This window comes from Panulirus ornatus, chromosome 3, assembly GCF_036320965.1.
Source record: "Panulirus ornatus isolate Po-2019 chromosome 3, ASM3632096v1, whole genome shotgun sequence".
NCBI classification, from domain to species: Eukaryota; Metazoa; Arthropoda; class Malacostraca; order Decapoda; family Palinuridae; genus Panulirus; species Panulirus ornatus.
Genome location: NC_092226.1, coordinates 23,034,536 through 23,058,782, shown reverse-complemented (window position 1 = coordinate 23,058,782; position 24,247 = coordinate 23,034,536). Strand labels below are relative to the sequence as shown.

Below are 24,247 nucleotides of genomic sequence, written 5' to 3'. Positions count from 1 at the left end.
TTTTTTTTTTTTTTTCAGATCCGTAGACCACTGGAAAATTCGGCTAATGTCTGCTGTCTGTCCAATATCAGGTTTTGTGTGGTTTATGGTATCATTTCTCGTGGTTGTCCTCTTTTTGCAAATATCAATAATATTACACACCCGATGTTTGAAATTTTTTATGTTTCGGTACAAACAAGTACTAAGCCAGTATGATATATTTTCAAGCAGTGTTGTGTTTGGTAGATATAGCCAACTTAAATCAGGATAACGTTATGGAAGAATTCAACCCCCCTTCCCATTCCACCCCCTAGAAAGGTAGTCTTTTCATGGTTGGTTGGTTGGGCTTTATGCCTATTAATACTCTTCTTATCGCTTGTAAGTAATATGTGCACACCAGCATTGTTATCAGAATTTATTTTACGATAATGCTCATGTAGAGCATGCAGAGCCGTTTTGGTGATTTCTGGAGAAGCGATTATTTTCTTTTCTAATAAAGACAATATATTAGTTTTTTTCAATTTTGTTCTCTCTCGGGAGCTTAAAGTCGTTAATATAAGTTGTATAAAGAAAAGTCAGAATTAAATCTTTGGGATACGTTGTGTAAGTCGTCCAGTTCCAAAGTAGTGGATATGGAACTCAAAATGCATTATCATTATAATAATCTAGTGAAATGTATGTTGTGTAATGAACATACACGTAAAGCTCTACCCTTAAAAAGAAAAGCGCTTATAGTTACCCCTAAAATACGCTTATTTTCTGTCATGATAACTTTACCGTTTTCTATAACGGTCATAGTTTAACAAGTTTCGCGACTATAATGGTTTTTTCCAATGCCTTCGGCAGCACGCTTAAAATGATGATCAGTTACGCTAACTCCAGCCTATTTTCCTTGTGTCTTAGCCTACCAAGTCACAAAATAGATTTATTTCTAGTTTATTAGTTAACTCATCACATGAGCTTCAAACTCGTCCGCTCGGTGTGTCAGCAGCTCCCAGTAGATCAGACGACAGTCTTCATCAAGGTTATAATTACAGAATCGCAGATTTATCTCGAAATTTAGTGATGAGTGTGATCCAGTGGGTCATATCTGGACGCAGCAGGGGAAGCGCTATGCATCCCTTGCCTCACTGGGGCTCCCACCCCTCTCTCCATTCACCCCTTCAATTGCGTGGGTGTAGTCTGTTGGCAGCTATACAAGTACCAAGCTTCCATACGTCTGTTTCCATACTCTTGGTGATTCATTTTATGGTTGAATGAGAAAGACCTTCAGTATCTCAACGACATAGTTTTTAAAGTTTGAGAATTTGCTGATAAGGGGAATTTTTTCCAAGTCTGTGTCATTTACCAAATACTTATAATTTGTTGTGTGTGTAACTTCCTTGGTATGTACGATTTCCCAAATACGTGTAAATTGTCAAGTACCTTTGAATTGCCAGTTACTGTACGGTTTAAACGGTCAGTATGTGTACTTTAGATATGCGAAGATCAAGTATATTTTGTCAACTTTGACACAACAGATGACGGCTGGTAACAATGGTTGATATCTTGATAAATCAATATCTATTATGTATATCGATATGTGCGTATTTAAGATCCAGGCCTGAATGTTGTGAAACAGTAGGTAGGTTGTATGATTAATGTTCTTTAATGTTGTCTCATTGTTTTTCATGAGTCAGTCCGTATGAGTTTTTTTTTTTTTTTTTTTTTTTTTTTTTTTTTTTTTTTACGTTTGAAGCTTCAGTCACGGTCAAAAGTCCACATCAAGGCCGGGCCATAACTGAAATGTAGAGAGGATTATGAGAGGGAAAAAAGAAGAGGCAAGGGAAAGTATTTGCTAATTTTGAGGAAATGAAAAAAAACCTGTCTTCAGAATGTGCCAGGTCGTAGTTATTGGGAAAGACATTGAGAAGGTAAAAAGTTCCAAAGCTTCGAGATGTAGGGAAAGAAACAGTTATCAAAACGACCCACCCTTGAGTTGCCAACGGCCACACAGTAATCATATGACGCAACAGCTTGCCGAGAAATGCGTGGTTCTAGCTAGTGGTGGGGACACACGAGCAGCCAGCTCTCGGGAGCAAAAACCAAAGTAATATTTATAGAAGAGGGAAAGTGAATGAATATTGCGGCATAGGGCAAGGAGAACAAAGTCTGGGAGTAGCCTGATACAGTTTATAAGTCGGACTACTTTCGACTCAACTCTGTCAAGATGCAGAGCTAGAACCGCCCCAGATGTGAGAGCAGTAACTCATATAAGGACGAATCAGTCCCTTGTATAAACGAAGCAGTTGTTCGGAGGAAAAGAAATTTCCACTTCTAAACAGGGTTCTCAGTTTCTTAGAGGCGGTCTTCGCTATTCCTGCAATGTAGGGTTTCCAAGAAAGAGTGAATGGTACAATGATACCAAATATGTTCATTAAGTCAGAGACGTCAGAGGAGACACGAGGGTTGTTGGGAGTTTTCGAAAGAGAGATGGGTAGAAACTGAGTCTTGGAGGCATTAAACTTGATTAGATTTGGTCTACCTCACTGAGATATCCTGTCCAAGTCTGAGTATATTGAGGAAGCTGTAGCAAGACGAGGTGAAGGTCGAGTGAGAGAAGAAGGAACAGAATTGTGAAGGACGCGGATGAATGCGATGTTGAGTCGTCAATGTATGAATGCATTTGGTCATTTGTGGAGGAGAGAAAATCATTGAAAAAATGGAGAAAAAGTGTAAGGGACAGGACAGAAACTTGAGGAACACTGCTGTTGATGGAGAAAGTGGGGGAAGCTGATCCATCAACATCCACAAAGATAGATCGGCCGGATAGGAAGTTAGATATCAAGGAGCAAAATGAGGGAGGGAAGCCAAAAGAGGGGAGCTTAGAGATGGAACCCCGATTCCACACCCTGTCAATAGCTTTGAATATGTCAAGGGTAACTACACAGGATTCCCCGGACTCTTTCAGGGATGATAACCAGACGTTAGTAAGATACGAAAGAATATCACCAGTGGATCTCGCCTCACAAAAGCCATACTGGTGATTAGAGAGAGGACAGATTCAAGATGCCTAATGATATGGGAGTTGAGGAGGGATTCAAAGAGCAAATGTCAAAGCAATATGAAGATAGAGGAATCAGAACGGTCAACCCCTCTTAAGGACGGGCTGTATCAACGCATGCTTCCAAGAAGAAAAAGTTTCGATTTTTAAGTAGAGGCGGAACAGAAGAGCAGAGTACATGTGCAAGTTCAAAAGCACTCTTTCAGTACACGGGGATGTATGCCATCAGGACCATATATATGCTTTGCTTGTGTACAGAGAAAGAAGCGATTTTCGGACAGCCAGATAAAAGATTACGGGGAGGGGCATAGGGTTAGTAAGAGGAGCATCAGGGGCTGAAGGAATGTTAGAGTTATATTTCAATTTTAAAACAAGTTTTTTCGCAAAAAAAAAAAAAAAAATCCCTGAACTATTACCTGCAATTTTTGCTGTTTTTGTAAGGTTGTGATATATGCTTCATAACATCAGTATAAGGACTATTTTGCATGTTTAATTCGAATCTGGGGTTAAATTTTACTTTCATGTATACTGAGGCCCCTAAATAAGTATTTAACGTTTGCTCTTTTAGAAGATTCTCTCATCATTCAGGTCGTATTTGATTGGTATCCGTTGTCTTCAGGAAGCATATAAAACTTTTTTAATAATGCCATTCTATTTTCAAAACAAAATGGTATTTAGGCTGAAAAATGCCCTGAACTATTGCCTGCAGTTTACAATATTTTTTGATGATAGATTTGCATGAAAATCCCAGTATGAGGACTATTTATCATGCTGAATTCGAATCTGGGGTGAAATATATGCTGGGAAACATTACTCTTTTAGAGGGTTAACTGATTATTCGGTTGTTATTCATTGGAGAAGCATTATGAGATATTTTTCGTGATTATCTCAGATATAGAAGTGTTTCATTGTCAGATTTCAATTTTAAAACAAAAAGATGTTTGGGCTAAAAAATTTCAGAACTGTTACCTCCATTTTTTTTTTAGATTTTTGAGACTAATGAATTTGCTTGAAAACCTCATTGTAAAGATTTTCTTTTTTTTCATGCTGAATTCGAATCTGGGTTTTAAACATACGATGAAGGCCATCAAGGCCTCTAGATATGATATCAATTGTGAGTCTTTTCAAAGGTTCTGTGATAATTATGTTAGTATTTTTTTTGGCTATGTCATCTCACGGAAGCATTATGAGATATTTCCCGCAACTATTTCAAGGTTAAAAACGTTCCATTAGGTCCTATTTCAATTTCAAAACAAAAACGTTTTTTGGGCTAAATATTCCCTGAAGCATTACCTGCAGTTTTACTGTGTTTGTGAGGATAATAAATGTGCTTCAGAACATCCGGATCAGGAAAATGAATCATGTTGAATTCAAACATGTTAAAATTCATATGGGGATATTAAGGCCTGTAAATACGTATTTAACAGTTACTGTTGTTTAAGATTCTCTTATCATTTAGGTGATATATGATTAGTATCCGTCGTCTTCGAGAAACATTATGAAATAATTTCCGAGAGTATTTCATGTATAGAAAAGTTTGATAATATCATATTTCCTTTTTAAAACAAAATGGTTTTTGTACTTAGAATTTCCTGAACTATTGCCTGAATTTTCAATGTTTTTTGAGGTTATTAGATCTGCATGAGGACTTTTACATGCTGAATTCGAAACGGGTTGAAATAATTGCTGGAGGAGATTTAGGTCTGTAGATAAGTTATTAATTATTGCTCTTTCAGAAGGTTTTGTGATTATTCGGTTGATATTTATTGAACATTTGTCACGTTGGAAAAGCATTATGAGATATTTTCATTGATTATTTCAAGTCTAAAAGTGTATCCTTACGTCATACTTGAATGGTGAAATGAAAAGGTGTTTGGACTAGAATCCCTGAACTATCTATTATCTGCAATTTTTTTTTCTTTATATATTTTTGTGAGAAATGAATTTGCTTGAAAACCTCAGTGTAAAGATTTTTTTTTTTTTTTTCATGCTTTACTCGATTTTGGGATTCAAATATATGTTGGGAGACATTGAGACCTGTAATTAACTAATCAAATGTTATCTTTAGCCCACAAACCTTTTTCTTTCAAAATTGATATATGACGTAAAAAAACACTTCTATACTTGTAGTACTCTCTGAAAATATCTCATAATGGTTCCCCAAGATACCCAATAGATACGAACCAAGTGATCACAGAATCTTGTAAAAGGGGTAACCATTAAGTACTTAATTACAGGCCTTAATGTCCCCCGACATATATTTCAACCCTAGATTCGAATTCAGCTTAAAAGATGAAATAGTCTTCATACTGAGGTTTTCACACAATGCAAGTCGCCGAGTTACGTAGAGTCATGACTCTACTACATGACTCTCCCATTCAAGCTCGCATTAATTTGTATGTTATTTTCAGAAACCTTTCACACCAGGGAAGTCACGAGTCCAGTCGAGTCAAGTCGAGTGGATTCTTGAATACGGCCGGACCCATTATTTTTTCGTCATTCATTTGAGGGTCAGTTGCGATGGATGCCTCGCCTCTGAAGGACATGATGAATCTTGTTCGGGAGCATCCTGCTCTCCATGATCCTGGTGATCGAAGTCATTAAGATCGTGAAGTTATCTCAGCACTATGGAAAGAGGTTGGTGATGAGCTGAATTCAACAGGTATGATCATGTATTGAAATGGTAACCAAGGTGATGATTCGTGGTAGTAGCAAATGATAGCCAAATAATGCCCATGAGATTAACTACTCATTACTAACATACATTTAAGTACACAAAATCAAACAGAATTAGTCATAAATATCCTGATCAAATAACTGATGATATTACGTCATCCTCTAGAATTTTTCCCTCTGATTCCCATAGCTTGATTAGCTGTGCAATTGACTGATTCATTGACTATTAGCACTGTACAGGGAGTTCTACACTCGCGGGGTCCCATCTCTTTGAATCCCCTCTACCTATAATACAGCCCCTTGAATCTATGTATGCTGACCTTGGTAATTTTTTTTCCATTCATCTTCCACTCTTATACTGCATAAGTATTTCTTTACAGCCTCATTTACAAGTTTTTTTTTATGTGATTTTCTGTTATGTCCTCTTGTTGTCCTGTCTCTACACCTCTTAAAAAAGTTTCTCCATTGTCCTCTTCTTTGATCCCCAGCCTTTCCCTGTAGCCAGTCTCTTTTAATACTGGTACCATCTTTGTTGTCTCCTCTGGACCTTCACTGTGATCTCTTTGTACTTCTTTAGGTGTGCTGAAAACTGAGAAGCATATTCTAGTTTTGGCTACATGTGTGATACGAATAGCTTGCTAAATATATCCTAAACCATATATTTCAAATCTTTCCTGGTATTTACCAGCAGACAGTTTGGCTACTTAACTATTCTCCTGGTAGGGGACTACGGCGACAGGTCAGGGACAATGTCTACCCTCATGTCCTTCTCACACACAGATTCCAGAAACTTATTTCCTGCCAGATAATAATTCATATTGAGGCCGCATTTCGATTTCTCCCATCCTCATTACTTTACCTTTGCTCAGGTTAAATTTCATCAACCATGTTTCAGACCAAGACTAGAGTCTGTTTAGGTTCCCATGTAAACTGATGCAGTCCTCCTTTTGGACTTCCTTAATGACTCTTGCATCATCTGCAAACATAATCAGGTAGGATTCCATGCATTCATGCAATTTATTGATATAGATTAGGAAGAGTGGTGGTACCAGAACCTAACCCTGTGGCACTCCGCTGGTCACCTCATCCCATTTGGAAAAGGCTCCTGTAACATGCGTCCTTTGTTCCCTCCCAGAGATAATCTTCTGTTAATCTAGCTGTTAATCATCTCCTTATGTGATAGTGTCATATGTCTTCTTGAAGTCCAGATACAGAGTCCACCCATCCTTTTTTTTAGTCCAGGACTGAGTTCACTCTCTCAAAAAAATTTAAAAGGTTAGTTACACTTGTGCAAATGTGTGTGTGTGTGTGTGTGTGTGTGTGTGTGTGTGTGTGTGTGTGTGTGTGTGTGTGTTGAACAGAACAGGAGGGGGGAGGAGGTTATCTTTAGACCTGAGCAAGATTCTTCACATTCAGTCTTAATCTGGGGGTCACATACCTTCACACGGACTCATAAGATTACGTTATCTGGCAGTGTCTCACCTGGGTCTTGCACAGCTTACACTCTCTCTCTCTCTCTCTCTCTCTCTCTCTCTCTCTCTCTCTCTCTCTCTCTCTCTCTCTCTCTCTCTCTCTCTCTCTCTCTCTCTCTCTCTCAAATTTAGGACTTCTTAAAGTTATGTAATATGTGATATAGCTTTACCTGACTAATCACAACTTTATCGGGTCTCTCATATCCTTCAACAACTTTACCTTAAACTTCACACAGCTTTCGTTAATTCCTGAGAATTGTTGCATTAACTCCTGCAGTCTTATCCGAACTCTTCATCACTTTATACATATTCTTATACATTTTCAGGCTCCTCAGAGTTGTCCTAGACACGGAATTTCCCAGCCGATCCCTCTTAGCCTAAGCTGGTCCCTTACAACGTCACCCAGCTACTCACAGCTTCATCTGACCTTTCTTTGCCTCCCCAAGCCGCAGACCATTTCATCTGTCCTCTCGCAACTTCCTCTGCCTTCTCAATGACCTCAGCTGTGCCTCAGAAAATCTCATCCGGGCACCGTACATTCTTTGCCAGTTTCTCAGAACTTTCTTATGGTATTTCAGGACTCACTTGTCCTATTCTGGGTTCTTGCAATCTTAGTTATTAATTTCAGTATCACTCAAACCCCCAGTGGCTTCTCTGGCTATTCACAGCCTCATCTAAGCCCTCATGGCCTCATTTAGGTCGTCGCTATCCCCAGTACCCTTACCCTACCTCACTAAAAACTGAACAATGTCTCTGGGCACCAGGACACCTGCCATCAGTCATCAGGGTCTAGTCTAGCTGCTGACAAGTCCTCCGAAGCTTCTGGTCTTCAGCAGATGTCAGCATGTCAGCGAAGATGTCAGAGAATGTGTGCAGCAGTCACTCTCTCATGTTACGTATTCGAAACCTAGCCAGGAACTTCATGAGCAAGAAACATTATTTCTCCTTAGTTTCTCCAAAGTTAAAAGTAATTCTTCCCAAGATCGTGTCCCTCTCCTGGGTGCATTACTGTAACATATGGATTTAGGGAGAATAAGAGAGTGGAAAAAAACAAAAGATGTTTGACCACTCAAGTCACAGACTCAGGGGTTAGAAGCCCGGGTGCAGGGACCTGATCCATAAAACATGACACTAGAGGCTCACATTTACATTGAATGGTGCCTATGCAGCCTTCTTGCACGTCCGCTCTTCGTTCTCTTTCGCATTTTTCTATACCTTTTTTTTCGTCTTTTCCTTCTTAAACATGTACATAAGCTGCAAGGAATCTATTGTGATAGCTGAGGTGAGGGAAAATACTACAGCACCTGAAAACGAAGTGATGATTCTTGGCCTTTAACCTAACCTATTAGGGGTCAACACAATTTCACTGCGTGAAACCTTTCTAAATCGGAAGTGTTGTGGGATTTTGGTATCTTAGAAAGCAGTTTGTGAGAGTGGTGTCCTAGGAATATAAACTCAGATCAAAGCTGTTATCATCAATGCAGATTGTTCGCTGATGATGTCAGAGGCATGGTAATGCATCTTTTCTCGTTCTATAACCGTGTCAAGAATAATGGAGATATTTCTAGTGGGAAGTCAAATTTTATATCATAATACTTTTGTTTTTAAAAGTAAAGGTAATCAGAAAAACCTAAATGTGCCGTAACGCTCTTTGTAAAGGCTTCCTAGGCTGCTCCTCTTGCAAGGAAATGTATACCCTTTTAGACCCAGAGTTTCTTTATAAGACTGTACTGCCACAGGTGATTCATGCAAGCAGAGTCCATTAACATATTAAGGGATATAATCATTGGCTGGAGTACTTATTAACGAATACTTACGAGATCTTGCCAAAATGAAGGGCCAGTTCGTAGCATTCACCACAGGAAGATCTAAGGTTATATGATATCAAGTGTTATGTTTGAGATGAAAATATTGTATATTTATGAAGTGAAAGCTAGCAGCCCACGTGTGAGTGGGGCAGAACCAAAGACAGCTGCCTGGGCCTAATGTATGAAACTTGACAGCCGAAGGAATGTGGCTTACTATACAGCCGTCAACATCCCTTCTCATACTCGACTGGTGGTAATGATATACTGGTCAGTGGCTGCCTACTACCTACAAACTTCCTACTAAGGAAACTCATCTTCAGTTCTTTAGGTGTTAAGACGTCTGCAGCGACCAACAGAAACAAATCTAAGCCTGATGTAAAGATTTTCTCATTATCCTCAATTATTTTAAGTCATGCAGAATTTAAATAATTGGGTTGATAAGATTAGTACTTTGAATTCGGATTTTAAAAGGCAAAAAACGGGTTCTTGATTGTCTATATATCTAAAAACTATTATCATGATGCAGATTTAGACAGCTCTAGATATCTCTTTTATTTTTTTTTTTTTTTTTTTTTTTTTTTTTTTTATACTTTGTCGCTGTCTCCCGCGTTTGCGAGGTAGCGCAAGGAAACAGACGAAAGAAATGGCCCAACCCCCCCCATACACATGTACATACACACGTCCACACACGCAAATATACATACCTACACAGCCTTCCATGGTTTACCCCAGACGCTTCACATGCCTTGATTCAATCCACTGACAGCACGTCAACCCCTGTATACCACATCGCTCCAATTCACTCTATTCCTTGCCCTCCTTTCACCCTCCTGCATGTTCAGGCCCCGATCACACAAAATCCTTTTCACTCCATCTTTCCACCTCCAATTTGGTCTCCCTCTTCTCCTCGTTCCCTCCACCTCCGACACATATATCCTCTTGGTCAATCTTTCCTCACTCATTCTCTCCATGTGCCCAAACCATTTCAAAACACCCTCTTCTGCTCTCTCAACCACGCTCTTTTTATTTCCACACATCTCTCTTACCCTTACGTTACTTACTCGATCAAACCACCTCACACCACACATTGTCCTCAAACATCTCATTTCCAGCACATCCATCCTCCTGCGCATAACTCTATCCATAGCCCACACCTCGCAACCATACAACATTGTTGGAACTACTATTCCTTCAAACATACCCATTTTTGCTTTCCGGGATAATGTTCTCGACTTCCACACATTTTTCAAGGCTCCCAAAATTTTCGCCCCCTCCCCCACCCTATGATCCACTTCCGCTTCCATGGTTCCATCCGCTGACAGATCCACTCCCAGATATCTAAAACACTTCACTTCCTCCAGCCTCTCACCATTCAAACTCACCTCCCAATTGACTTGACCCTCAACCCTACTGTACCTAATAACCTTGCTCTTATTGACATTTACTCTTAACTTTCTTCTTCCACACACTTTACCAAACTCCGTCACCAGCTTCTGCAGTTTCTCACATGAATCCGCCACCAGCGCTGTATCATCAGCGAACAACAACTGACTCACTTCCCAAGCTCTCTCATCCCCAACAGACTTCATACTTGCCCCTCTTTCCAAAACTCTTGCATTTACCTCCCTAACAACCCCATCCATAAACAAATTAAACAACCATGGAGACATCACACACCCCTGCCGCAAACCTACATTCACTGAGAACCAATCACTTTCCTCTCTTCCTACACGTACACATGCCTTACATCCTCGATAAAAACTTTTCACTGCTTCTAACAACTTGCCTCCCACACCATATATTCTTAATACCTTCCACAGAGCATCTCTATCAACTCTATCATATGCCTTCTCCAGATCCATAAATGCTACATACAAATCCATTTGCTTTTCTAAGTATTTCTCACATACATTCTTCAAAGCAAACACCTGATCCACACATCCTCTACCACTTCTGAAACCACACTGCTCTTCCCCAATCTGATGCTCTGTACATGCCTTCACCCTCTCAATCAATACCCTCCCATATAATTTACCAGGAATACTCAACAAACTTATACCTCTGTAATTTGAGCACTCACTCTTATCCCCTTTGCCTTTGTACAACGGCACTATGCAAGCATTCCGCCAATCCTCAGGCACCTCACCATGAGTCATACATACATTAAATAACCTTACCAACCAGTCAACAATACAGTCACCCCCTTTTTTAATAAATTCCACTGCAATACCATCCAAACCTGCTGCCTTGCCGGCTTTCATCTTCCGCAAAGCTTTTATATTCTTGTGATATAGTTTTGCAACGAGAAAAATTGTATTGTCACGTCTGATTTCATCAGCGAACAGTGTGCACCGATAATAATAGCTTTCCACAGAGTTTGTATTCTTAGGACACCAGTCTCACCATCTTCATTCTAATCATCAAAATCCCACAACACCTGTTTTAAAAAGGTTTCATTCAGTAAAACTGTAGTGACCCCAATAGGTCAGGTTGAAGGCCAAGGATCGTCAAGTTGTCAAGTGCTGGAGTATTCTCCATAACCTCAGCCATCACAGTTGGTTCCTTGCAGCTTATGTAGATGTTCAAGAAGGAAAGAGAAAAAAAGAGGTATAGAAAAATGGGAAAGAGGTTAGAGAAGAGCGAACGTTCAAGAAGGCTGCACAGGCACCATTCAATGTAAATGTGAGCCTCTAGTGTCATGTTTTATGGATCAGGTCTCTGCGCAGATCCGGGCTTCTAACCCCTGATTCTGACTTAAGTGGCTACAACATCTTTTGTTTTTTCCACTCTCTTATAATCCCCAAAGCCAATATATTACAGTAATGCACCCAGGAGAGGGATATGATCTTAGGAAGAACTACTTTTAACGAAGAAACTAAGGAGAAATATTGTTTCTTGCTCATAAAGTTCCTGGCTACGTTTCGAATACGTAACATGAGAGAGTGACCACCGCACACATTCACTGACATCTCTGACATGCTGACCTTTTAAAAGCTGAAGACCAGAAGCTTCAGAGGACTTGTCAGCAGCTAGACTAGACCCTGATGACTTGATGGCTGGTGTCCCTGGTTCCCAGAGACGTTCAATTTCTAGTGAGGTAGGGTAAGGGTGCTGGGATAGCGATAACGTGTCGAGATGAAGCCATGAGAGCTTAGATTAGGCTTTGAGTAGCCAGCAGAGCCACTGGGGATTTGTGATACTGAAATACACAGGTAAGATTTTAAGAACCCAGAATAGGACAAGCGAGTCCTAAGTACCATAAAAAAAAGTTCTGAAAAAACTGGCTAAGATTGTGTGGTGCCCGATGAGATTTTCTGAGGCCATGAAGTTGAGTGAGGACATAAAATGCTGTGTGGCTAGGTTAGGCTGTGAAAGGTTTGATGATGTGAGTAGCTGGGACCAACTTAGGCTGAGAAAGACCAGCTGGGAAATTCCATGTCTTGGATAACTCTGAGGAGCTAGATAATGTATAAGAATCTGTATAAATTGATGAAAGGTTCGGATAAGACTGCAAGGGTAATGTAATAATTCTCAGGAGTTAATGAAAACTGTGTGAAGTTTAAGGTATAGTTGTAGAAGAATATGAGAAACCCTACACAGTTTTGATTATCAGGTAAAGCTATATCACATATTACATAGCTTTAAGAAGTCCAGAATTTGCAAGAGACAGGATAATCTGTACAAGACCCAAGCAAGACACTGCCAGATAAGATAATCTTATGTGCGTCCATGCAAAGGTATATGGCCCCAGATTAAGACTAAAGATACAGATGAGACATGAGAAATTCGACTTAACACAAATGTCCAGATATGGATGTAAAGATCGTGCTAAGGTACGAAGGTCGCCCCCCCCCCCCTTTTTTTTTTCCAACGTCCGACATACACACACACACACACACTTGCGCAAGTGTCACTAACCTCTTAGAGTTTTTCGAGGGTGAGCTCAGTCATGGACGAAGGGGAAGGATGGGTGGATTGTCTGTATCTGGACTTCAAAAGGACCTTTGATATTATCACATAAGAGGATGATTATAAGCTAGATCAATAGATTATCTCAGTGGGAGGGAACAAAAGACTCATTTCGGGGAAGCCTTTTACAAATGGGTTACGGTGACCAGTGGAGTGCCACAGGGTTAGGTTCTGGTACCATCACTCTTCCTATTCTATATCAATGACTGCCAGAAGGTGTGGAATCCTACCTGATTATATTTGCAGGTGATGCAAAGATCATGAGGAAAGTGAAAAGCGAGGAGCATTGCATCGGCTTACAAGGGTGACCCAAACAGATAGCAGAGTTGGTTTGAAACATTGCTGATGAAATTCAACGACAGCAAATGTAAAGCAACGTAGATAGGACAGAGCAAAAGATGGCATCAATATAATTATTATAACCGAATAAGATTTAAGCTTCAGGATTCTGTGCACGAATAGGGCTTGGGAAATTACTGTCCCTAAACTGTCGCCAGAGTCCAACATCAGGAGAATAGTAAGGAGATAAACAGTCTGTTGGCAAATATCAGAACAGCTTACAGCTATATGGATAAGAAAATTTCTAGCAAGCTATTCATGTCATACATAAGGGAAAAACTAGAATCTACTTCTCAAGTTTGGTCACCGTACCTAAAGAAGTACAAAGAGCTCATAAAGAAGGTCCGGAGGAGGGCAACAAAGATGGTATCAGAATTAAGAGAACTAAATTTCAAGGAAAGGCTGAAGGCTACAAATCTACCCATCTTGGAAGAGAGAAAGCTTGAGAGGTGACCAGATCACAACCTTTAAGTTTGTAAAAGAGGTTTATGATGTGGAGAGTAAATGACTTTGAGAGATGTAGGGGCAGAGCAACCAGAGGACTTCATATGAAATTATGTATGTAAGAAACTTGCTTATAAGGATGTAAAGAAATATCTTTATAGTATGAGAGTGGTGGAGGAATGGAACAGATTGACTGAGGATATGATTGACGCAGACAACATACATATACAAGGATGTATGATGGTAGACTGTTCTAGAGATGGCCCTAAGTGTAAAACCCCTTCCCCATAAAGTACAGATAGGTATTACACATACACATATAGACACACACACACACACACACACAAGGCTTTATATTTGCCCACCTTGGAAGAGAGAAGAGTGAGGGGTGACCTGATCATAACCTTAAAGTTTTTAAAACAGATTGATGACCTGGACAGTGATTTGTTCCTCAAGAGACGTAAGGATAGTGTTGTGGATGAATGGAATTGATTGACTAAGGCTCTAGTAAATGCAAACAGCATACTTAGATTTAAGATTTTGTACTACAGTAGAGAATGCTCAAGGGATGGGGCACCATGAGTGTAAAATTCCCTCCGTGTAGTGCAAATAGATAATTGCAAACTCTTTAACCCTCTTATCTATGTATTTACTTCCTGCCTCATAAGTCCCTTTTATCTTTATGAGGTTCCTGTAACACTCAGAAAGCTGGCCACATTTACTTGTTGGGACTATAAGTCATAAAGCATTGTTGTGTATATATCTATGTGCAAAGAGTGCAGAGGAATTAAGGAGTAAGTGCTCGGTGTCTTCTTTATGGCAGGAACTCACCAGAAAATTTTCCTGGATGCATCTATAGAGTGCCATGTACAGATTGTGATAAGTTTTATGTTGGGTAGACTGGTAAGGACCTTTCACTCATTCTCTCCATGTGTCCAAACCATTTCAACACACCCTCTTCTGCTCTTTCAACCACACTCTTTTTATTACCACACATCTCTCTTACCCTTATGTTACTTAATCAAACCACCTCACACCACACATTACTCTCAAATATTTCATTTCCAACACATCCACCCTCCTCCGCACGACCCCTGTCTATAGTCCATGCCTCGCAACCATATAACATTGTTGAAATCACTTTTCCTTCAAAAAAACCTATTTTTGCTCTCTGAGATAATGTTCTCACCTTCCACACATTCTTCAATGCTCCCAGAACCTTCACTCCCTCCCCCATCCTGTGACTCACTTCTGCTTCCATGGTTCCATATGATGCTAGATCCACTCCCAGATATCTGAAACACCTCACTTCCTCCAGTTTTTCTCCGTTCGAAACTTACTAATTTGTCCCTCAACCCTGCTGAATCTAATAACCTTGCTCTTCTTCACATTTACTCTCAGCTTTCTTCTTTCACACACTTTAACAAACTCAGTCACCAGCTTATGCAGTTTCTCACCCGAATCAGCCATCAGCACTGTATCATCAGCAAACAACAACTGAATCACTTCCCAAGCCCTCTCGACTACAACAGATTACATACTTGTCCCTCTCTACAAAACTCTTGCATTCACCTCCTTAAACAAATTAAACAACCATGGAGACATCACACACCCCTGCCGCAAAGTGACATTCACTCTGTACCAACCACTTTCCTCTATATCTACTCATGCCCATGCCTTACATCCTCGATAGAATCTTTTCACTGCTTCTAGCAACTTACCTCCCACACCATATACTCTTAATACCTTCCACAAAGCATCTCTATCAGTCCTATAATATGTCTTCTCCAGATCCATAAATACTACATACAAATCCATCTGTTTTTCAAAGTATTTCTCACATACATTCTTCAAAGCAAACATCTGATCCACACATCCTCTACCACTTCAGGAACCACACTGCTCTTCCTGTCTGATGCTCTGTATATGCCTATACCCTTTCAATCAATACCCTTCCATAGAATTTCCCAGAATTACTCAACAATCTTTTACCTCTGTAATTTGAACGCTCACATTTAATCCCTTTGCCTTTGTATAATGGCACTATGCATGCATTCCGTCAATCTTCAGGCACTTTACCATCAACCATACATAAAATGAATATCCTTATCAACCAATCAACAACACAGTCACCCCATGTTTTTTAGTAATTTCCACTGCAATACCTTCCAAACTCGCTGCCTTGCTGGCTTTCATCTTCCGCAAAGCTTTTACTACCTCTTCTCTGTTTATCAAACCATTCACCCTGACCCTCTCACTTTGCACACCACCTTGACCAAAACAACCGATATCTGCCACTTCATCATCAAACACATTCAACAAACCTTCAAAATACTCACTCCATCTCCTCACTTCACCACTACTTGTTATTACTCCCCATTAGCCCCCTTCACCGATGTTCCCATTTATTCTCCTGTCTTATGCACTTTATTTACCTCCTTCCAAAACACCTTTTTATTCTCCCTAAAATATATATAGAGAGAGAGGGGCAAGTATGTGGTCTGTTGTGGATGAGAGAGCTTGGGAAGTAAGTCAGTTGTTGTTCGCTGATGGTACAGCACTGGTGGCTGATTTCGGTGAGAAACTGCAGAAGCTGGTGACTGAGTTTGGTAAAGTGTGTGAAAGAAGAAAGCTGAGAGTAAATGTGAATAAGAGCAAGGTTATTAGGTGCAGTAGGGTTAAGGGAAAAGTCAATTGGAAGGTAAGTTTGAATGGAGAAATACTGGAGGAAGTGAAGTGTTTTAGATATCTGGGAGTGGATTTGGCAGCAGATGGAACCATGGAAGCGGAAGTGAGTCATTGGGTAGGGGAGGGGGTGAAAGTTCTGGGAGTGTTGAAAAATGTGTGGAAGGCAAGAACGTTATCTCGGAAAGCAAAAATGGGTATGTTTGAAGGAATAATGGTTTCGACAATGTTATATGGTTGCAAGGCGTGGACTATAGATAGAGTTGCGCAGAGGAGGGTGGATGTGCTGGAAATGAGATGTTTGAGGACAGTATGTGGTGTGAGGTGGTTTAATCGAGTAAGTAATGAAAGGGTAAGAGACATGTGCTAATAAAAAGAGTGTGGTTGAGATTGCAGAAGAGGGTGTTTTGAAATGGTTTGGTCACATGGAGAGAAAGAGTGAGGAAAGATTGACAAAGAAGATATAAGTGTCAGAGGTGGAGGGAACGAGAAGTGGGAAATCGAATTGGAAGTGGAAAGATGAAGTAAAAAAGATTTTGAGGGATCGGGGCCTGAACATGCAGGAGGGTGAAAGGCATGCAAGGAATAGAGTGAATTGGATTTATGTGGTATACCGGGGTTGACGTGCTGTCAATGGATTGAACCAGGGCATGTGAAGCGTCTGGGGTAAACCATGGAAAGTTTTGTGTGGCCTGGATGTGGAGGGAGCTGTGGTTTCGGTGCATTATACATGACAGCTGGGGACTGAGTGTGAACGAATGTGGCCTTTGTTGTCCTTTCCTAGTGCTACCTCGCACACATGCAGGGGGAGCGGGTTGTCATTGTGTGGTGGGGTGGCAATTGGGATGAATAAGGGCAGACAGTATGAATTATGTACATGTGTATATATGTCTATGTCTGTGTGTGTATATATATGTATACGTTGAGATTTATAGGTATGTACATGTGCGTGTGTGGACGTGCATATATATATATACATGTGTATGTGGGTGGGTTGGGCCATTCTTTCGTCTGTTTCCTTGCGCTACCTCACTAACGCGGGAGACAGCGACAAAGTATGATAAAAAAAATAAAGAATATAGCTTTATTTCACTGATACATGGTCCTTTGCTTTCTTTTTATGATATTTACATATACTTTTAAAGAATGTCTTAACTTTGTGTAGTTTTAGGTTTCAAATGAATCTCTTGATTCTGTAGTAGTTTTCATCATGTTCATAAGTTACAGGTATTTTTTTGCTTTGTTTCTTTTGTTTTGATGCTGGAGAGACAGATTGACTCATTCATCAGACACTGCTCACTCATGTTTTTTCAGCCCATGAATGTCTTACACTGGTGTTATAAAGCAGCCTATGACTTGACATTTTTTACAAGCTGCAGTTATTTAAGATCATGTGTTAAGTGATGGTCACTTGCATTTACCACTGTTACCCTGCTGATTGGCAGTACGTGGAAAGCAGGCAATTAAAAAATGCATTGGTAATTATAATTGTACAGCTTATTCATTGTTTATACAATTTGAAGATTGGTATTTGCTGTTAGAACACCTGTTAAAGGAGAAAAGGGTTAGTTTTGTTGGGACGCATGAAAGTCCAAATAAAAGTTTTGCTGACTTCATGTTAAGCATGTCAAAATGGACTGACATATCACATTACAAATAGACTCTACTGTAACATTTTGCCAATAGAAACAAATTGCCTCTGAAATTTTTTTCAGATAAGGCTTATTTCTTTTACTTTGGCTCTGTAGAAATTGCTATTTAAATCAGTTATGCCTCCTTTCATACTTTACATTGCAGTAAGTCCACTTGTATTATCTTGTGAGTGTTGATGATATTGTCTGTTGTTTATTTAGAATGTATTGGTGACTAAGTTGTCCTCTTTGTATGAAAATTTATGAGTAGGGGACACATTTGAAGCTGGGCTGAAATCTTTTTTAGTTTCTGCACAATTCTAATCTGTTATGCTCAGGACCATCAGTGATAATAGTGTAAACCCTAAATATCCCCTTCTTATGTTTATATGATAGACATTTCGAGATTAAGCATTGCCTCTTCTTTAATGATTTAAGTATATTCTATATGCCCAATACCCTAACTGTGTGTTTGGTGAGTTTGGTAAAGTGTGTGAAAGAAGAAAGTTAAGAGTAAATGTGAATAAGAGTAAGGTAATTAGGTACAGTAGGGTTGAGGGTCAAGTCAATTGGGAGTTAAGTTTGAATGGAGAAAAACTGGAGGAAGTAAAGTGTTTTAGATATCTGGGAGTGGATCTGGCAGCGGATGGAACCATGGAAGCAGAAGTGGATCATAGGGTGGGGGAGGGGGCGAAAATCCTGGGAGCCTTGAAGAATGTGTGGAAGTCGAGAACATTATCTTGGAAAGCAAAAATGGGTATGTTTGAAGGAATAGTGGTTCCAACAATGTTGTGTGGTTGCAAGGCGTGGGCTATGGATAGAATTGTGCGCAGGAGGATGGATGTGCTGGAAATGAGATGTTTGAGGACAATGTGTGGTGTGAGGAGGTTTGATCGAGTAAGTAACGTAAGGGTAAGAGAGATGTGTGGAAATAAAAAGAGCGTGGTTGAGAGAGCAGAAGAGGGTGTCTTGAAATGGTTTGGGCACATGGAGAGAATGAGTGAGGAAAGATTGACCAAGAGGATATATGTGTCGGAGGTGGAGGGAACGAGGAGAAGTGGGAGACCAAATTGGAGGTGGAAAGATGGAGTGAAAAGATTTTGTGTGATCGGGGCCTGAACATGCAGGAGGGTGAAAGGAGGGCAAGGAATAGAGTGAATTGGATCGAGGTGGTATACCGGGGTTGATGTGCTGTCAGTGGATTGAATCAGGGCATGTGAAGCGTCTGGGGTAAACCATGGAAAGCTGTGTAGGTATGTATATTTGCGTGTGTGGACGTATGTATATACATGTGTATGGGGGGGGTTGGGCCATTTCTTTCATCTGTTTCCTTGCGCTACCTCGCAAACGCGGGAGACAGGGACAAAGTATAATAAAAAATAATATATATATATATATATATATATATATATATATATATATATATATATATATATATATATATATATATATTATTCCTGGGGATAGGGGTGAAAGAATACTTCCCACGCATTCACGCATTCCTCACGTGTCGTAGAAGGCGACTAGAGGGGACGGGAGCGGGGGGCCAGAAATCCTCCCCTCCTTGTATTTTTAACTTTCTAAAAAATGGGAAACAGAGGGAGTCACGCGGGGAGTGCTCATCCTCCTCGTAGACTCAGATTGGGGTGTCTAAATGTGTGTGGATGTAACCAAGATGTGAAAAAAGGAGAGATTGGTAGTATGTTTGAGGAAAGGAACCTGGATGTTTTGGCTCTGAGTGAAACGAAGCTGAAGGGTAAAGGGGAAGAGTGGTTTGGAAATGTCTTGGGAGTAAAGTCAGGGGTTAGTGAGAGGACAGGAGCAAGGGAAGGAGTAGCAGTACTCCTGAAACAGGAGTTGTGGGAGTATGTGATAGAATGTAAGAAAGTAAATTCTCGATTAATATGGGTAAAACTGAAAGTTGATGGAGAGAGATGGGTGATCATTGGTGCATATGCACCTGGGCGTGAGAAGAAAGATCATGAGAGGCAAGTGTTTTGGGAGCAGCTGAATAAGTGTGTTAGTGGTTTTGATGCACGCGACTGGGTTATTGTGATGGGTGATTTGAATGCAAAGGTGAGTAATGTGGCAGTTGAGGGAATAATTGGTATACATGGGGTGCTCAGTGTTGTAAATGGAAATGGTGAAGAGCTTGTAGATTTATGTGCTGAAAAAGGACTGGTGATTGGGGATACCTGGTTTAAAAAGCAAGATATACATAAGTATACGTATGTAAGTAGGAGAGATGGCCAGAGAGCGTTATTGGATTACGTGTTAATTGACAGGCGCGCAAAAGAGAGACTTTTGGATGTTAATGTGCTGAGAGGTGCAACTGGAGGGATGTCTGATCATTATCTTGTGGAGGCTAAGGTGAAGATTTGTATGGGTTTTCAGAAAAGAAGAGTAAATGTTGGGGTGAAGAGGGTGGTGAGAGTAAGTGAGCTTGGGAAGGAGACTTGTGTGAGGAAGTACCAGGAGAGACTGAGTACAGAATGAAAAAAGGTGAGAACAATGGAAGTAAGGGGAGTGGGGGGAGGAATGGGATGTATTTAGGGAATCAGTGATGGATTGCGCAAAAGATGCTTGTGGCATGAGAAGCGTGGGAGGTGGGTTGATTAGAAAGGGTAGTGAGTGGTGGGATGAAGAAGTAAGATTATTAGTGAAAGAGAAGAGAGAGGCATTTGGACAATTTTTGCAGGGAAAAAATGCAATTGAGTGGGAGATGTATAAAAGAAAGAGACAGGAGGTCAAGAGAAAGGTGCAAGAGGTGAAAAAGAGGGCAAATGAGAGTTGGGGTGAGAGAGTATCATTAAATTTTAGGGAGAATAAAAAGATGTTCTGGAAGGAGGTAAATAAAGTGCGTAAGACAAGGGAGCAAATGGGAACTTCAGTGAAGGGCGCTAATGGGGAGGTGATAACAAGTAGTGGTTATGTGAGAAGGAGATGGAGTGAGTATTTTGAAGGTTTGTTGAATGTGTTTGATGATAGAGTGGCAGATATAGGGTGTCTTGGTCGAGGTGGTATGCAAAGTGAGAGGGTTAGGGAAAATGATTTGGTAAACAGAGAAGAGGTAGTAAAAGCTTTGCGGAAGATGAAAGCCGGCAAGGCAGCAGGTTTGGATGGTATTGCAGTGGAAATTATTAAAAAAGGGGGTGACTGTATTGTTGACTGGTTGGTAAGGTTATTCAATGTATGTATGACTCATGGTGAGGTGCCTGAGGATTGGCGGAATGCGTGCATAGTGCCATTGTACAAAGGCAAAGGGGATAAGGGTGAGTCTTCAAATTACAGAGGTATAAGTTTGATGAGTATTCCTGGTAAATTATATGGGAGGGTATTGATTGAGAGGGTGAAGGCATGTACAGAGCATCAGATTGGGGAAGAGCAGTGTGGTTTCAGAAGTGGTAGAGGATGTGTGGATCAGGTGTTTGCTTTGAAGAATGTATGTGAGAAACACTTAGAAAAGCAAATGGATTTGCATGTAGCATTTATGGATCTGGAGAAGGCATATGATAGAGTTGATAGAGATGCTCTGTGGAAGGTATTAGAATATATGGTGTGGGAGGCAAGTTGTTAGAAGCAGTAAAAAGTTTTTGTCGAGGATGTAAGGCATGTGTACGTGTAGGAAGAGAGGAAACTGATTGGTTCTCAGTGAATGCATGTTTGCGGCAGGGGTGTGTGATGTCTCCATGGTTGTTTAATTTGTTTATGGATGGGGTTGTTAGGGAGGTAAATGCAAGAGTTTTGGAAAGAGGGGCAAGTATGAAGTCTGTTGGGGATGAGAGAGCTTGGGAAGTGAGTCAGTTGTTGTTTGCTGATGATACAGCGCTGGTGGCTGATTCATGTGAGAAACTGCAGAAGCTGGTGACTGAGTTTGGTAAAGTGTGTGAAAGAAGAAAGTTAAGAGTAAATGTGAATAAGAGCAAGGTTATTAGGTACAGTAGGGTTGATGGTCAAGTCAATTGGGAGGGAAGTTTGAATGGAGAAAAACTGGAGGAAGTAAAGTGTTTTAGATATCTGGGAGTGGATCTGGCAGCGGATGGAACCATGGAAGGGGAAGTGAATCATAGGGTGGGGGAGGGGGCGAAAATCCTGGGAGCATTGAAGAATGTGTGGAAGTCGAGAACATTATCTCGGAAAGCAAAAATGGGTATGTTTGAAGGAATAGTGGTTCCAACAATGTTGTATGGTTGCGAGGCGTGGGCTATGGATAGAGTTGTGCGCAGGAGGGTGGATGTGCTGGAAATGAGATGTTTGAGGACAATGTGTGGTGTGAGGTGGTTTGATCGAGTAAGTAATGTAAGGGTAAGAGATGTGTGGAAATAAAAAGAGCGTGGTTGAGAGAGCAGAAGAGGGTGTTTTGAAATGGTTTGGGCACATGGAGAGAATGAGTGAGGAAAGATTGACCAAGAGGATATATGTGTCGGAGGTGGAGGGAACGAGGAGAAGTGGGAGACCTAATTGGAGGTGGAAAGATGGAGTGAAAAAGATTTTGAGTGATCGGGGCCTGAACATGCAGGAGGGTGAAAGGCGGGCAAGGAATAGAGTGAATTGGATCGATGTGGTATACCGGGGTTGACGTGCTGTCAGTGGAATGAATCAGGGCATGTGAAGCGTCTGGGGTAAACCATGGAAAGTTGTGTGGGGCCTGGATGTGGAAAGGGAGCTGTGGTTTCGGACATTATTGCATGACAGCTGGAGACTGAGTGTGAACGAATGGGGCCTTTGTTATCTTTTCCTAGCGCTACCTCGCACACATGAGGGGGGAGGGGGATGGTATTCCATGTGTGGCGAGATGGCGATGGGAATGAATAAAGGCAGGCAGTGTGTGCATGGGTATATATGTATGTGTCTGGGTGTGTATATATATGTGTACATTGAGATGTATGGGTGTGTATGTTTGCGTGTGTGGACATGTTTGTATATACATGTTATGGGGGTGGGTTGGGCCATTTCTTTCTTCTGTTTCCTTGCGCTACCTCGCAAATGCGGGAGACAGCGACAAAGCAAAATAAATAAATAAATAAATATATATTTTTTATTAAAAAAAAAAATTTATATTTATTTATTCTCCGTTGTCGCTGTCTCCCACGTTAGCGAGGTAGCGCAAGGAAACAGACGAAAGGCTGGCCCAACACACCCACATACACAAGTATATACATACATGTCCACACATGCTAATATACATACCTATACATTTCTGTGTATACACATATATATATATACACACATAGACATATACATATATATACACATGTACACAATTCATACTGTCTGCCTCCACTCATTCCTATCGCCACCCCGCCACACATGGAATAACAACCCCCTCCTCCCTCATGTGTGCGAGGTAGTGCTAGGAAAAGACAACAAAGGCCCCATTCGTTCACACTCAGTCTCTAGCTGTCATGTAATAATGCACTGAAACCACAGCTCCCTTTCCACATCCAGGCCCAACAGAACTTTCCATGGTTTACCCCAGATGCTTCACATGCCCTGGTTCAATCCATTGACAGCACGTCGACCACGGCATACCACATCGTTCCAATTCCCTCTATTCCTTGCACGCCTTTCACCCTCCTGCATGTTCAGGCCCCGATCACTCAAAATCTTTTTCACTCCATCTTTCCACCTCCAATTTGGTCTCCCACTTCTCCTCGTTCCCTCCACCTCTGACACATATCCTCTTGGTCAATCTTTCCTCACTCATTCTCTCCATGTGACCAAAGCATTTCAAAACACCCTCTTCTGCTCTCTCAACCACACTCTTTTTATTTCCACACATCTCTCTTACCCTTACATTACTTACTCGTTCAAACCACCTCACACCACATATTGTCCTCAAACATCTCATTTCCAGCACATCCACCCTACTGCGCACAACTCTATCTATAGCCCACGCCTCGCAACCATACAACATTGTTGGAACCACTATTCCTTCAAACATACCCATTTTTGCTTTCGAGATAATGTTCTCAACTTCCAAACATTCTTCAAGGCTCCCAGAATTTTTGCCCCCCTTCCCCACCCTATGATTCACTTCCGCTTCCATGGTTCCATCTGCTGCCAGATTCACTCCCACATATCTAAAACACTTTACTTCCTCCAGTTTTTCACTTTACTTCCTCCAGTTTTTCTCCATTCAAACTTACCTCCCAATTAACTTGACCCTCAACCCTGCTGTACCTAATAACCTTGCTCTTA

At 40.8% G+C, this 24,247-nt stretch overlaps 1 long non-coding RNA gene across 1 annotated transcript in view; it reads left to right on the top strand.

Moving 5' to 3' along the window:
* LOC139761369 (uncharacterized) overlaps positions 1–24,247 on the top strand; it is a 283,732-nt gene that overhangs the window by 222,724 nt on the left and 36,761 nt on the right. Inside the window, exon 4 of the long non-coding RNA XR_011715505.1 lies at positions 5,434–5,659. This is a non-coding gene — a long non-coding RNA (uncharacterized lncRNA). The remainder of the gene's footprint in view (positions 1–5,433; positions 5,660–24,247) is intronic.